General features: G+C 47.5%; 1 non-coding gene across 1 annotated transcript; it reads right to left on the minus strand.

The window, feature by feature from the left end:
* Nucleotides 1-566: 566 nt before the first annotated feature.
* On the minus strand, nucleotides 567-639 carry TRNAK-UUU (transfer RNA lysine (anticodon UUU)). Its single transcript has one exon. It is a non-coding gene; the product is annotated as a tRNA-Lys (tRNA).
* Between the last annotated feature and the right edge of the window lie 12,627 nt (nucleotides 640-13,266).

Consider the following 13,266-nt stretch of genomic DNA (forward strand, 5'->3'; position numbering starts at 1 on the left):
TGCTCAAAGCAGGGCCAATCCCCAATTTTTGCCCCACATCCTTAAATGGCCCCCTCAAGGAATGAGCTCACAAGCCTGGGTTTAAGCAGGCCAGTGCTCAAACCACTGAGCTAGCCCTCTTCCCCTATCACACATGGCCACACATATGCAATGTGTATGGTCATGTTACAGTATTTCCTTACTGCTGCAGCTGGTTGAAACCTGTGGAGGAATTGTGAATATTCCAAAAACATTTTTGTTCCAACCATTTATTGAAAAGAACAAAGTTGAAAAGTCGCAAGATTTTTGTACCAGTAATGCTCAATTGTGAAAAACAATTCGAACTAAAATCCTTACTCGGAGCATAGAATCATAGAATATCAGGGTTGGAAGGGACCTCAGGAGGTCATCTAGTCCAACCCCCTGCTTGAAGCAGGACCAATCCCCAATTTTTGCCCCAGATCCCTAAATGGCCCCCTCAAGGATTGCACTCACAACCCTGGGTTTAGCAGGCCAATGCTCAAACCACTGAGCTATCCCTCCCCCCCAAAAGAGATAGACTTTTAAGATCTTGGGGAATAGTTCATTGCCTGACCAGGGACTTGAACCCTGGACCCTCAGATTAAAAGTCTGATGCTCTACCCACTGAGCTAGCCAGGCTCACTATTGTAGATTGTAAATGAACAATCTAGCCCACTGTAAGAGTTGCAGAATCAGGATCACTGGTATTTCACCATGTGCATGCATGTGTGTTCTCCCCTATATAATCTTAGTATAAACTAACACCAGAGGTGCCTTAGGAAACTTTGAAACTCTGTTTGCCCAAGCCAGAAACGAGTTGCAACATTAGATTGTGTTCCCCAAGTCCCTATATACATTGTGTATCTTCAGTCCAGCCTTCAGTGCCTAGATGAACCAAAATGACGGCTTTGTTCAAAATAGAGGCCAATAAGAGGTCTACAGTGCCAGTGATGTCTCAATTGTCCAATGACAGTTCATTCAGGTTTCCACTGGGGTACAGTGTAGTGAGCCACAGCAGCTAAAAAAACGATCCTTGGAAAAAACGATCCTATTTAATAGTGATAATTGTATATTCATGTCTGTAAATGTATTTGAAAATGAAAAATGCCGTGTAACTGAAGTATTACTGTTACCATTATTATTTTGGCTTTTTATGAGGCATTCATCTTACTCATCTCCCAGTTGCCTTTTGGTGCCAGCTGTGCTCATAATGACATTTTATTCTTTCCCTTGAAAGACCTCTCTTTGGACCATGAAGTCACTATTATTATGATTTCAGTATTAGAACATCTGGGATCTTTTGGATGTAGTAATCCTAGTGATTAGTGCAGGCAATGAGGACCATATTAAAACCATGACATGTAGTTTGGGATTTTGAGCATACAGATGGGTAATATCCTGGCTTTCCTGAGGAGAGTGGATCAAAACATGAATTTAGCCCATGTTTCTGCTTGTGAATCTCAGTGTTGCTAACTTTCCCTATTTTATTGCAAGTCTTGCAATATTTCATGTTTTGTCTTAAACCCTCAGCTCCTGGAGTCATGTGATTACATGAGAATCTCAGTTTTCATGTTAAAAAAAACATTTCTAGTCCTGGAGAAAATCTTGAACATGTGAACCATCATGATTTAAAAAAACCCAAAAGCAAAAATGTGTATTAAAAAAAAATTCCTCGTGACTTTTTTTGTGTGTGGCCTAGCACATTATTTTTGAAAGCTTAGCGTTGGCAATAACGACTCTTTCATAAACAGGCTCTATTTTCTATGGATATATTCACTCGTCATAATTATTAGACAGGCTTTGACTATTTATTATGGGCTTGATTATTTTTTCAGAAGTGCTGAGCACCCAAAACTCCAGGGGAAGTTAGTAAGAGGTGCTAAACTCCTCTAGGAGCCAGGTCCTGTGCTTTGGTGATGTGTGATTTGATACCTTCCTCGCATGGGTTTGTTTCTGCGCCTCAATCCTATGATTGAAACATCTTAAACAAGAGAACAAAGAGTAGCACATGCTGAACATGCTTGTTCACACGTGGAATATGGGCTTTCAGATGAAAGCCATTTCCCAGCTCTACAAATGAACGTTCACAAATAGTGAATAAATTAAGCTTGAATAAAGACGGGGAGTGGATGTGTCATTACACAAAGTAAAACTGTTTCCCCATGTTTAGCCCCCCCACACACACACACACTGCTCCTCACATCTTCTTGTCCACTGCTGGAAATGGCCCACCTTGATTATCACTACAAAAGGTTCCCCCTCTTCCCCCGCCCCCGCTTTCCTGCTGGTAATAGCTCACCTTACCTGATCACGTGCGTTACAGTCTGTACGGTAACACCCGTTGTTTCATGTTCTCTGTGTATATAAAATCTCCCCACTGTATTTTCCACTGTATGCATCCGATGAAGTGAGCTGTAGCCCATGAAAGCTTGTGCTCAAATAAATTGGTTAGTCTCTAAGGTGCCACAAGTCCTCCTTTTCTTTTTATGGTCAAATTGAAAAGCCACTTGGGATCCAAACCAATATTCACCCTTTTTTTTTTCTTTTTTTTTTTTCTTTTTGCATTATTTGACAAGAGAATTTCCTGAGTGAACAGGAAGCACCTCCATGGTTAAGAGCCAAGAAATTAAAGCAGCTAGTATAGGGTTGCTGTGTGTATTATGGGGTGCTCCATTCAGTGGGCAAGTCAACAATGCGTTGGGGTTGGGTTTTATTTTTAAACCAGTTTTCCAGTAATTGAGGTACATGCTAATTCCTCAGTGCCGCAGCCCAGGGTTGTTTTCTTTATCCTATCTGCTACTGCTGAGATGTGAGGTCAGCGTTGTTCTCTTAGAGTATGCATATAAAGAAGGAGTGACCCCCTGGGACATATTTTCTGCTTTGTCTTGGATCTACAGCATTGCAGTACAACAGCTTCTCGCAAGCTGATTGGAAGCATCTGTGCAAAACAGAATGGGCCAGAACCTCAGCAAGCGTAAATTGATGTAGCTCCATTGATTGCAGTTAACACCCACCGAGGATCTGGCCCAGTTGGTGTACACTAACTCTGAGAATCCTTGTTAATCTGTTAGATGTACAGTGTTATTGTAGCTGTGTTGGCCCCAGGATATTAGCGAGACAAAGTGGGTGAGGTAATATCTTTTACTGGACCAACTTCTGCAGGTGACAGAGACAAGCTTTGGAGCTACACAGAGCTCTTCTTGAGGTATTACCTCACCCACTTTGTCTCTCTAATATCTCTTAGACTAGGTGTTCTGCAGAGAAACAAGAAGAGAATGTGTGTGGCTCACTCAATCCCATTTATCAGTCACAAAATTCCACAGCTGACTCAAAATTTTCTCTCTTAACTTTTGTTGTACGTTCCTGGTGTGCAAAGAGCATGGCTGACCATCATGCTGATCAATATTATCTCATTGTTTCCTTGTATTCCCTCATCCGTATCAATTGCTCTCCAGTTTTATACTCAGATTGTTAGATGTTTGGGCCAGAGTCAGTCTCTCTTTGTTCTGTTTGTACAGTGCCTAGCACAATTGGGTCCTGGTCCGTGACAGGGGCTCCTAGAATCTATGGTAATACAAATAATAATTCTTCATTTATTACTATTATTTATCTGACACCCTAGTGCTTATTTTGGCTCTCCCTGTGCACAAAGAAGGGAACTGATATCCCTCCAAAACTTTAGTCTAAGTTTATCAAAACATAACCATGAATCATTCAGTCTTGATCAGGAGAAAAATGCAGGATTTTCTGGTAATTAATTCAGACCTTGGTGGAGCTGTTTGAGATTTAATTCATGTTTTGTTTTATTACTCTTAGTAGCAGTAATATCATTTAAAGCTATGAATAGACAAGCTTCCCTCAGCCTAATAGTAAGTAATTAGTTCATAAAACTTAATTACCCTCAGATAGACATTGATAAAATGAACCATCAATGTTACTAACATTTAAATTGCACATTAGACCAAAAGTTTTATTGGCATTAAGTATTTGTATTAGAGTAGCACCTAAAGGCGCCCACAGAGATCAGGGCCCCATTGTGCTAGGTGATGTACATCCACATAGTGAGAGACAGCCAGGGCCTGTGCCAATGAATTTATCCCATAAAGATACAAGATAAGCAAAGGAAATTGCTCATTCTTACAGATGAGGAACAGAGGCACAGAGTGATTAAATGAGACTTGTCCAAGATCATAGACATAATTTGTGGTGGAGCTGGAAACAGAACCCAGATCTCTTGAGTCTGAGTTTATTGCCTTAACCTTATGACTATATACATCACTGCATAAAGCTAGGCACCTAAATCCATATTTAGCCACCTAAATAAATCGTCTATCTGGGTAACTATTGAGGGGACTTTGATGGTGTTGTGTATCTCTTAGCAATATTAAACTTTTGTACGTAACACCTTAAGACTGTAATAAGTATACTTTATAAACAGCAAATATGGCTTGTCTTTTCTTTTCTTTTGTTACTTCCTCAGCTGCCTACCAGCCTTGTCACTGATGAATGAATAGGTACGCAGCCCAATTCTGGGTACACATGCTGGCATGGTGCTCTGTGTGTTGTGCTCCCTTTCTCCCTCATTATTGGCCTGAGCCATTTTCCGTTGCAGCTGTCCATTGACTTCAGTAGGCTTTGGCTCAGAACCTCAGGACAGCATGTATCCTATATTCTAACTTTGATAACTCAGGTCAAGTCTGCACTACAAAATTTAAGTAGACCTAAGTTACGTTGACGTACAGCCGCCGCGGTAATTGAATCAGTTTTATACGTCCACATTACGCTCCTTGTCTCTATGGTGCACATCCTCACCAGGAGCTCTTGCACCGATTTAACTGCCAGTGTGGGGCATCGTGGGATGGTTTTCTGAAAGGCAGCAACAGTCGATGTAAGCAACGCAGTGTCTACGCTGACACTGTGTCGACCTACCTACATGGACTTAAGCGCTAGGCCCCTCACAGAGGTGGAGTTATTAAGTCGGTATAGGGGCAAGTTACATCAGTGGAAGCTACATTTTAGTGTAGATGCTTACAGAGTTAGGTCAACAAAAGCTGCCTTATGTTGACCTAATCTGTAGTGTAGACCAGGCCTCCAGCAGCAGCAAATCAAGGTACTGCGTGGTCATGCAGTGAAATGGCTATCTTAGTGGTTGTTAGTTTCCCTTTGCTGGAATGCTGAATTGTCAGCTATTAAGAATTCAGAAGAAAATCCCCTCTGGTTTATTACAGTGTGTGATACAGCAGGGCCAGGGAGCAGTGGGAGAGGGGAGATATATAAGCCCTAGGCTAATTAAGGCGTGGTTCCCTATAAACTAGGGAAGGTTATTACAGGTTAACTGGAGCACCTGTTGCCAATTAAGGCCCTGTCAGGAACCTAATAAAAACCTCTTGCTCCAGGCAGACAGGGTGGAGTGAGGAAAGAGAGAGGACTGGAGCTTGGAGGTGTGTTGCTCAGAATTGAAAGACCAGAGGAAGGGAGACCCTCCCCTAGCGTCAAGGTCCGAGGGTAACCCTACCCAAGGGGGAAGAGGGTAAGGAGGGCTGGGGCTCAGAGTGAGGAGTAAACCCAGACTCTTCCCCCGCTTCCCTCCTCTACCACCTTCCTGGGCCACCTAGTGGGGCCCTTGGTGCCCCAAGAGCAGGAGCAAGGGGTGGCATCCTAGCCCCCCCACCAAGAAAAGCACGGGACCCACCATACTAACATCAGCCATTTTGCCATAATCAAGCAAATTTCAAACCTATCCTATTTTTGGCAATAACTTATCCGTTCCTTTATTTTTTTGGTCAAAATACAAAAATAGATCTTAGTCAGAAAGTAATATTAGGTCTAGTCTACACTAAAAAGTTAGGTTACAGAGTAGCAGCCGTGTTAGTCTGTATCTGCAAAAAGAAAAGGAGGACTTGTGGCACCTTAGAGACTAACAAATTGACATGCATCCGATGAAGGGAGCTGTAGCTCACGAAAGCTTACGCTCAAATAAATTTGTTAGTCTCTAAGGTGCCACAAGTACTCTTGTTCTTTTTACTAAAAAGTTAGGTCCATGCAAAGCAGCTTACATCGACCTAACTATGGAAGTGTCTACACTTAAATTTTGCTCCTGCCCATGTAATGCCCCACTATGCCAACTTAATAACTCCAACTCCACGAGCAGCATGGAGTCAAGGTCAATGTAGTTAGGTCAATATAGACACTGTGTTGCTTACGTTCGCGCGAACCGGCTGTTAAATTTTGAAGCAGTTTTAGAACCAGTTGTTAACCTGCTTCCCTGCAGGGGGCGCTGAGGCTTTGATGGGCTCCGGCCGGGAAGTGATGTAATTCCTCCTCCGGCCACCAGGGGCGCTGCACTGCAGGAGCCACGTGGGCTGCCACCTGGCCCTGGGCATGAGCCCTGTTGCTGCTGCTGCTCCCCTGGCCCTGGGGCTCCCGCTGCTGCCGGGTGGGTCCCCGGCTGCTCTGCTGGGCCTGGGCTGTGTCCTGCTGCTCTCCCCGTGAGCACCCACCACCCTGCCCGCAGCCAGCCCCTGCCTCCAGCCACCCCCTACACCCCCTGCCCGCAGCCAGCCCCTGCCTCCAGCCACCCCCGCACCCCCTGCCCGCAGCCAGCCCCTGCCTCCAGCCACCCCCTGCCCTGCCCGCAGCCAGCCCCTGTCTCCAGCCACCCCCTGCAGCCCCTGCCTCCAGCCACCCCCGCACCCCCTGCCTGCAGCCAGCCCTCATCTCCAGCTACCCCCTGCCCTGCCTCCAGCCACCCCCTGCACACCCTGCCTGCAGACAGCCCCTGCCACACCCCCTGCCCTGTCCGCAGCCAGCCCCTGTCTCCAGCCTCCCCCGCACCCCCAGTCTGCAGCCAGCCCCTGCCGCACCCCCTGCCCTGCCTCCAGCCACCCCTGTACCCCCTGCCTGCAGCCAGCCCCTGTCTCCAGCCACCCCCTGCCACACCCCCGTCTTGCTCACACCAGCCCCTGTCTCCAGCCACCCCCACACCCCTTGCCCGCAGCCAGCCCCTGCCACACCCCCTGCCCTGCCCGCAGCCAGCCCCTGTCTCCAGCCAACCCCGCACCCCGTACCTGCAGCCAGCCCGTCTCCAGCCACTCCCTGCCCTGCCTGCAGCCAGCCCCGCCGCACCCCCAGCACCCCCTGCCCGCACCAGCCCCTGTCTCCAGCCACCCCTGCACTCCCTGCCCGCAACCAGTTCCTGCCGCATGCACCCCCTGCCCTGCCCGCACCAGCCCCTGTCTCCAGCCACCCCTGCACTCCCTGCCCGCAACCAGTTCCTGCCGCATGCACCCCCTGCCCTGCCCGCAGCCAGCCCCTGTCTCCAGCCACCCCCGCACCCTTTGCCCGCAGCCAGCCTCTGCTGCACCTCCCGCCCTGCCCGCAGCCAGCCCCTGTCTCCAGCCAGCCCTGCACCTCCCTGCCCTGCCCGCAGCCAGCCTCTACCTCCAGTCAGCCCCTGCCTTGTCTCCAGCCAGCCCCACACCCCCTTGCCTCCAGCCATCCCCGCACTCTCCTGTCTCCAGCCAGCTCCTCATCCCCTGCCCTGCCCGCACCCAGTCCTGCACCCGCTGCCTCCAGCTAGCCCTGCCCCACGCCCCTGTCTGCAGCTGGCCCCACGTCCACTCGTGCCCTGCAGTTCCCAGGGCAGTAACCCTGCACACCTGCTTCAATGAGAGGGGCAGGAAGCAGCTGGGACCCACACATGTGCACACCCTAGGGTGACCAGACAGCAAGTGTGAAAAATCAGGACAGGGGGTGGGGAGGTAATAGGAGCCTGTATAAGAAAAAGACCCCAAAACCGGGACTGTCCCTATAAAATCGGGACATCTGGTCACCCTAGAACACCCCCAGGGAGTGGCGGGGACCCACACATGTGAAACGGAGCTCATTTCTGTTCAGGCCCATCTTTTTAAAAAAGAACTTCAGGCAGGGTTAACATACATCCGTATTTTCCCAGACAGGTCAGGCTTTTTGGTTCTTAAATCGCCATCCGGTTTAAAATTTAAAATTTAAAAATTCCTCCCGGGAAAATACGGACGTATGATAACCCTGTTGGTACAAAAAATACATACTGGGACACATCCCTTAAATCAGAACTTTTTATAACGAACTGGTTGTTAAGATTTTGGCAGCTCATCACTGCTTACGTTGACTGTTACTAGCTTTCAGGGGCTGTCCTACAATGTCCCACACTGACAATACAATCAATCCAAGCTCTCCTGGTGAAGAAGGGCACCGCCAACATAAGGCACAAAGTGTAGACACACACAAGCCGTGCAATTACTGTGGTGACTCTCGTATGCCGACATAAGTTAGGTCAACTTAATTTTGTAGTGTAGACATGGGCTTATTCAAATGTTCAGAAAGCACATGAAGTTTCATGCGCAAGAGTTTAGAGAAAAAACTTGTTTATTATCTTGCAGTCATCACTTCTAACACAGGGAAAACCCTTGGTTTTTGCTTCTAGATCAACACTTCATATATTAGTTTGCAACCTGGAGCAAATGTTTACACAGGAACTATATGATGTTGTGCCCATCTAGAGTGTTTAAAGGAAGTGGGTGACGTGTTCTTCACCATAACAATGCAAATAGTGCTATTAAAGTGAAATCACATCTTCCCTTCATCCCAAATAGAGATGTGAAACACCCTGATTTTTCAAGGCTTGCTGTTACCTCCACTGTGGTCCTTTCTGCCTGATCCACTTTCCATTGAAGCTAATTGCTGACTTCGGTGGGGTTTGGATCAGGCCCTCAGGCAGTGTGTATCCTATATCTGAGTGTTTGGTAACTGAAAAGATGCCAGTGTGGAGATCATGCAGTTTGCAGTATAATAATATTGGTGGATGTTTCCATGGGAGAGTTGGATTTTTGAAGTTATTCTCAAACAAGAGCTGGAATTGTTTGACAGACTTTTAACAGCAGTAGGCGGGGAAGTTAAGCTGCAAAAGGTCAACTGCACAAGGAGAAAGGGATTTTGTTGAGCATTCCTTCTCACTTTGCTTAGTAGCTGTTTGTTATTGGACTGATTCATTTGCCCTCTATAGAGCAAAGTAGGTAACGTTCAGTAGCAGGCACTTTCGGCTCTAATTCTTTTCCTTTGCAGTTGCACACACATGCTTTTGTGAGGAGACCACTCCGTTCTACCAGAATAACACTTTACGCACCAGACTGCAGGCTGGGGACTTGCTCCTTTATTCACAACAGAGAGGGTGGGGCAACTCCCACTTACCAAACAGGAAGTAAGGGAGGGAGGCGCATGGCTCCCTCCTGTCTGGATAACCACCAGTTACCCCTGTCATGGCCACATGGCCACACAGGCGGTGGACTTTGTCTCTTGTTCAATCCAAGTAGAAACTCCATTTTTATCTCCTTCTAAGAACAAGGACAGGGGATTCAGAAAGCAAAACCCCGGGTGTGCATTCAGGAGAGCCATGCTGGAAATCCTAATGGAGAAGACAAGCAGAGTGTGTGCATGTGGCCCTCCTCCATGAACTGGCTGCAAAGGAAGGTGCTGAGCATCATGGCCCATAAATGGTCTAGTTAGAGGCTGAAGGAGTGGAAGGTACCGGTGGAGACAGACAGTGACCCAGCATGGAGACAGCATGTGCTGTGCTGTGGTACAGACGGCGGTACCCAGCTGTGCATGAAGCCAGAGATATCAGAGTTCCTGACCCTTGCAGAAATAGAGGATGGCAAATGTCAGAGATGGATTTCTGAAGACTTGTTTCTGTTACAGCCAGAGACCAAGGAAGTGGGACAAACCAGACCTCCAGAACAGGCCCTGGTGATCTAATTCTAGGTGAAATATTGGAGACAAGGAAACTGGCAACGGTTGTGTTGGTTGTGACAGCAACGCTATTAACGACACAAATACAAATAACTCCAGGGCAAGAGTCCCAATACAAAGAAGGCCCAAATTCATCCTCAGGTTTTGATTTCATTTAGAGTCCCCATTCCTCACCAAGCTCTGTTAGTGCTTTGCCCTCTCTTCATGGGAATTGCCAGGCTGGATCAGACTAGTGGGCCAGCCAATCCAGTCTCCTGTCCCTGACTGGCCAGCAGTAGGTGCTTTAGATGAAGATGTAAGAAACCACAAAGTGGACAAGGACCTGCCCAGAGGGGAAGCTGCTTCCCAACACAATCAGAAGCTCATGCTCTGAAGCAAGTAGATTTATAGCCACGATCTGTTATTACCCTATCTAATGCGACGTTGGCTATTATCCATATCAACATCTAATCCTCTTTGAATCCTAGTGAGCTCTTGGCCTTGGCAATGTCTTGTGACAATGACTTCCACTCACTAATGGTGTTACATAAAGAAAAAATGTCTCCTTTCATCAGTGTAAGTTGTTGTCTCTCAGTTTCAGTTATGTCCCTGTGACAGGGTGCTGGGCAGGGACTCCTGAGCCAGCCCTCTGTCACGCCAGCTCCAATCAAGGGGGTTAGATTGGAGCTGCCAAGGGTAACCTAGGCCTGATTGGCAAAGGGGAAACAACTGCCAGCCTCATTAGCCTGGGGCTGCATAAGAGCCTCAGGGGAAGGATGCCCAGGAGGGGCAGACAGAAAGGGGGAAGCCGGACTTCCTTCCTGGCTGCAGGACTGAGAAGCGCTCAAGGTTGAAATCCCCAACTGTATGTGGTGAGAAGGTGGCGGGATTGTGCACTGTAGGTAAACTGCCCTGGTGATTGCTGAGCCCGAAGGTCTCTGTGTAGTTTTTGGAGCAGAGCAGAAGCAGGAGCAAAGGGGGCCCTGCTATGCCCTGTGACAGTCCCCTTGTTCCTATAGTGTGAGAGGGAAGAAACAGGAGCTCCCTATCCACCTTGTCAATACCATTCTTTATTTTGTCTGTCCCTACCATGCTCTCTTAGCTTTGGCTGTAAGATAAGCAGTCCTAACCCCTCCTCCTCATGAAAATCCCTCCATGCCTCTGATCATTTTCATTGTCCATTTCTGAAGCCCTCTTAATTCCACTCTGTCTTCAGGCTGAGATGTTCAAAGTAGCCTGTAGATGCCCATTTCCCATTAACTAGTTTTTGAAAATCTCAGCCACAAACTTTAAAGAAGGCTGCAGCTGTCTAATTAGTGCCCAGCTTGTGCTCAGCTGTCCATGGAGGATCCTGCAACAGCGTTTATCCTTGCAGCCGTGACCATATTTGGATTTCCTATGACCCCTTTCCAGACTATACACACCATCGGCACGCAGCTGCACTGTTTCTGGAGGCCTCACACCAATGCTTTTTCACTTTGTCATCTCCAACCACGAGCCAGCCCCCGACCGTCTCTCTTTGCTGGGAAAAAACCCGCCCACCTAGCAGCTTTTCTCAACAGGCTGGTATTGGGCTGCAGATCAGCTCCTCATCATCAGAACTATCCCACTGTCCCTCATATTTCAGCCTGTCTCTGATGGATTAATTATGGCCAGGTGTGCCATGAGTCAGACAAATCTGCTCCATGCCTACAGGGGAAAACCTGGCTTTTAGCATCACCTCTGTCCTCTGCCTTTTATAGCTAGGGATCGAATGCTCTTTTGACATGATATGTTCAGCATATATCTCCCAGTATTCTGTTCCTAATAGCCTGTTAAGAGACATGCCTGAACTAAGCGTACTTATGCCTGTGTCTAGGGAGACGTCCAATGGAATTTATTACAAACGCTCAAAGAATTGTCAGGGGCAGTCGAAATAAGATGGTGCTGATGTCACCCTCCTCCAAAAGTTGTGTGATCATCATTTCATTTTTATAGAGGTTAAAGCCCTGGAAATAAGGGTAGGACTGCAGAGACCAAGTAGTAAAGCGCCCCTTCCCAGTTATCATTGGAGTAAAGCTCCAGCACATGACACTTGCAATCCATAAAAGAATACATCTCCACCTTTTCTGTGTTTTCCGGGTCAGCCTTGGTCAGGGTGCTAAAATGCAAGCCTTTGCTTTGTGCTCTAAGGTCACAAAATGAGTAGCATTAAATCGGCTTCAATCTCTCTTTTCCCATAGATGCCAGACAGTGGTGCCATGGCACAGATACCTCAGGGCCTGCAAGAAAGAAGTGGCTGTCTGGAAAGCGGCTGGCTGATCTCAACCCAGGGATGTCAGAAGTGATGGTGAGTAAAAGGGGAAAACGCTGTGAGGAGCTAACTAAACTCCTGACATGCCCTCCACAGGAAACATCTGCCCTTCAGTTGGAGCCTTGGGGTTTGCTAGATTCAGTTCCTCATTAACCAGTTGGCAACAGTACGAAACTATCTTCCGGCTACATGTTGCATAGGGGCCATGTCTCTCTCAGACAAGGACTTAAGTGCCATGATCCAAACATGTCGTGCTCTGAGACAAGGCTACTGGGACTCCTTCTACCTACAACTGGAAGTCAAGGCCATTCAAAGACCTACACAGCACATGGCAGCCTGTCTCCTGATTAGTGGATTAGTCCCTGGGAGCACTTGTGGTTGTCCCCTCCATTGGCACTGGGTCAAATTGAAAGTCCTGACCCTATTCCCTCCTATACCACCTCTCCCTCCAGAGCCCACAATGACCATGCTCAGCACAGAAAAATCCAGTGCAGAGGGTACAACTTCAGAGAGCCAGATCAAAGCTTTCTCTGTGCTGGAATGTAGGCTGTAGGGAACCCCGATGAAAGGGATCCAGATGAACCTAATCGGATTGGCTTCCCAGCCCAGTGCAAGCCCCACATGCTTTGCAGAAGGTACCCAGAGTAACAGGTACCGTAGAGAACACGTAGTCAAGTAACTGGGGTGTGAGCATTGAAGCCCTAGGGCAGCGAAAGCATTGTCCCTATAGGGGTCATTGGAAATAAATCACTTGATTTTTGTAATTTTGTATTTAGTGCATAGTTGATCTTGTGCTCTACAGATTCAATAGGCGCATATAGCTAGGTAATTGAATTGGTGTAAATGAACAACAGTGAAGGGTGCTGTGGAATGGAGGCCTACAAAACAGAGTGAGAAGGTGTTTTTGGCCATTCTGGAAAATTGCAGGGGAAGGCACCAAGAGTGGCTGTCGCTGGAGCCAATGGGGAGCTTGCGGATAGGAGCAAACCTGTTGTGAAGAGAATGCTAGGGCTATTCGACTGCATCCCTGTGAGAAGGGTGGTGTGTAGAGAGGGGAGAGTGCTAAAAGACGACTGGGATTGGAAGAGAATTTTAATTAGCGAGGAGGGAAGGATGGAACATGGCATTGTTTGGGGCAGAAGTCTGGGGAAATTTGTCAGACAGGCAACTAGTGAGCAATATATGCATATCTCAGTGCTGGATGCCTG

This window comes from Lepidochelys kempii, chromosome 11 (assembly GCF_965140265.1).
Source record: "Lepidochelys kempii isolate rLepKem1 chromosome 11, rLepKem1.hap2, whole genome shotgun sequence".
In the NCBI taxonomy this organism is placed as follows: Eukaryota; Metazoa; Chordata; order Testudines; family Cheloniidae; genus Lepidochelys; species Lepidochelys kempii.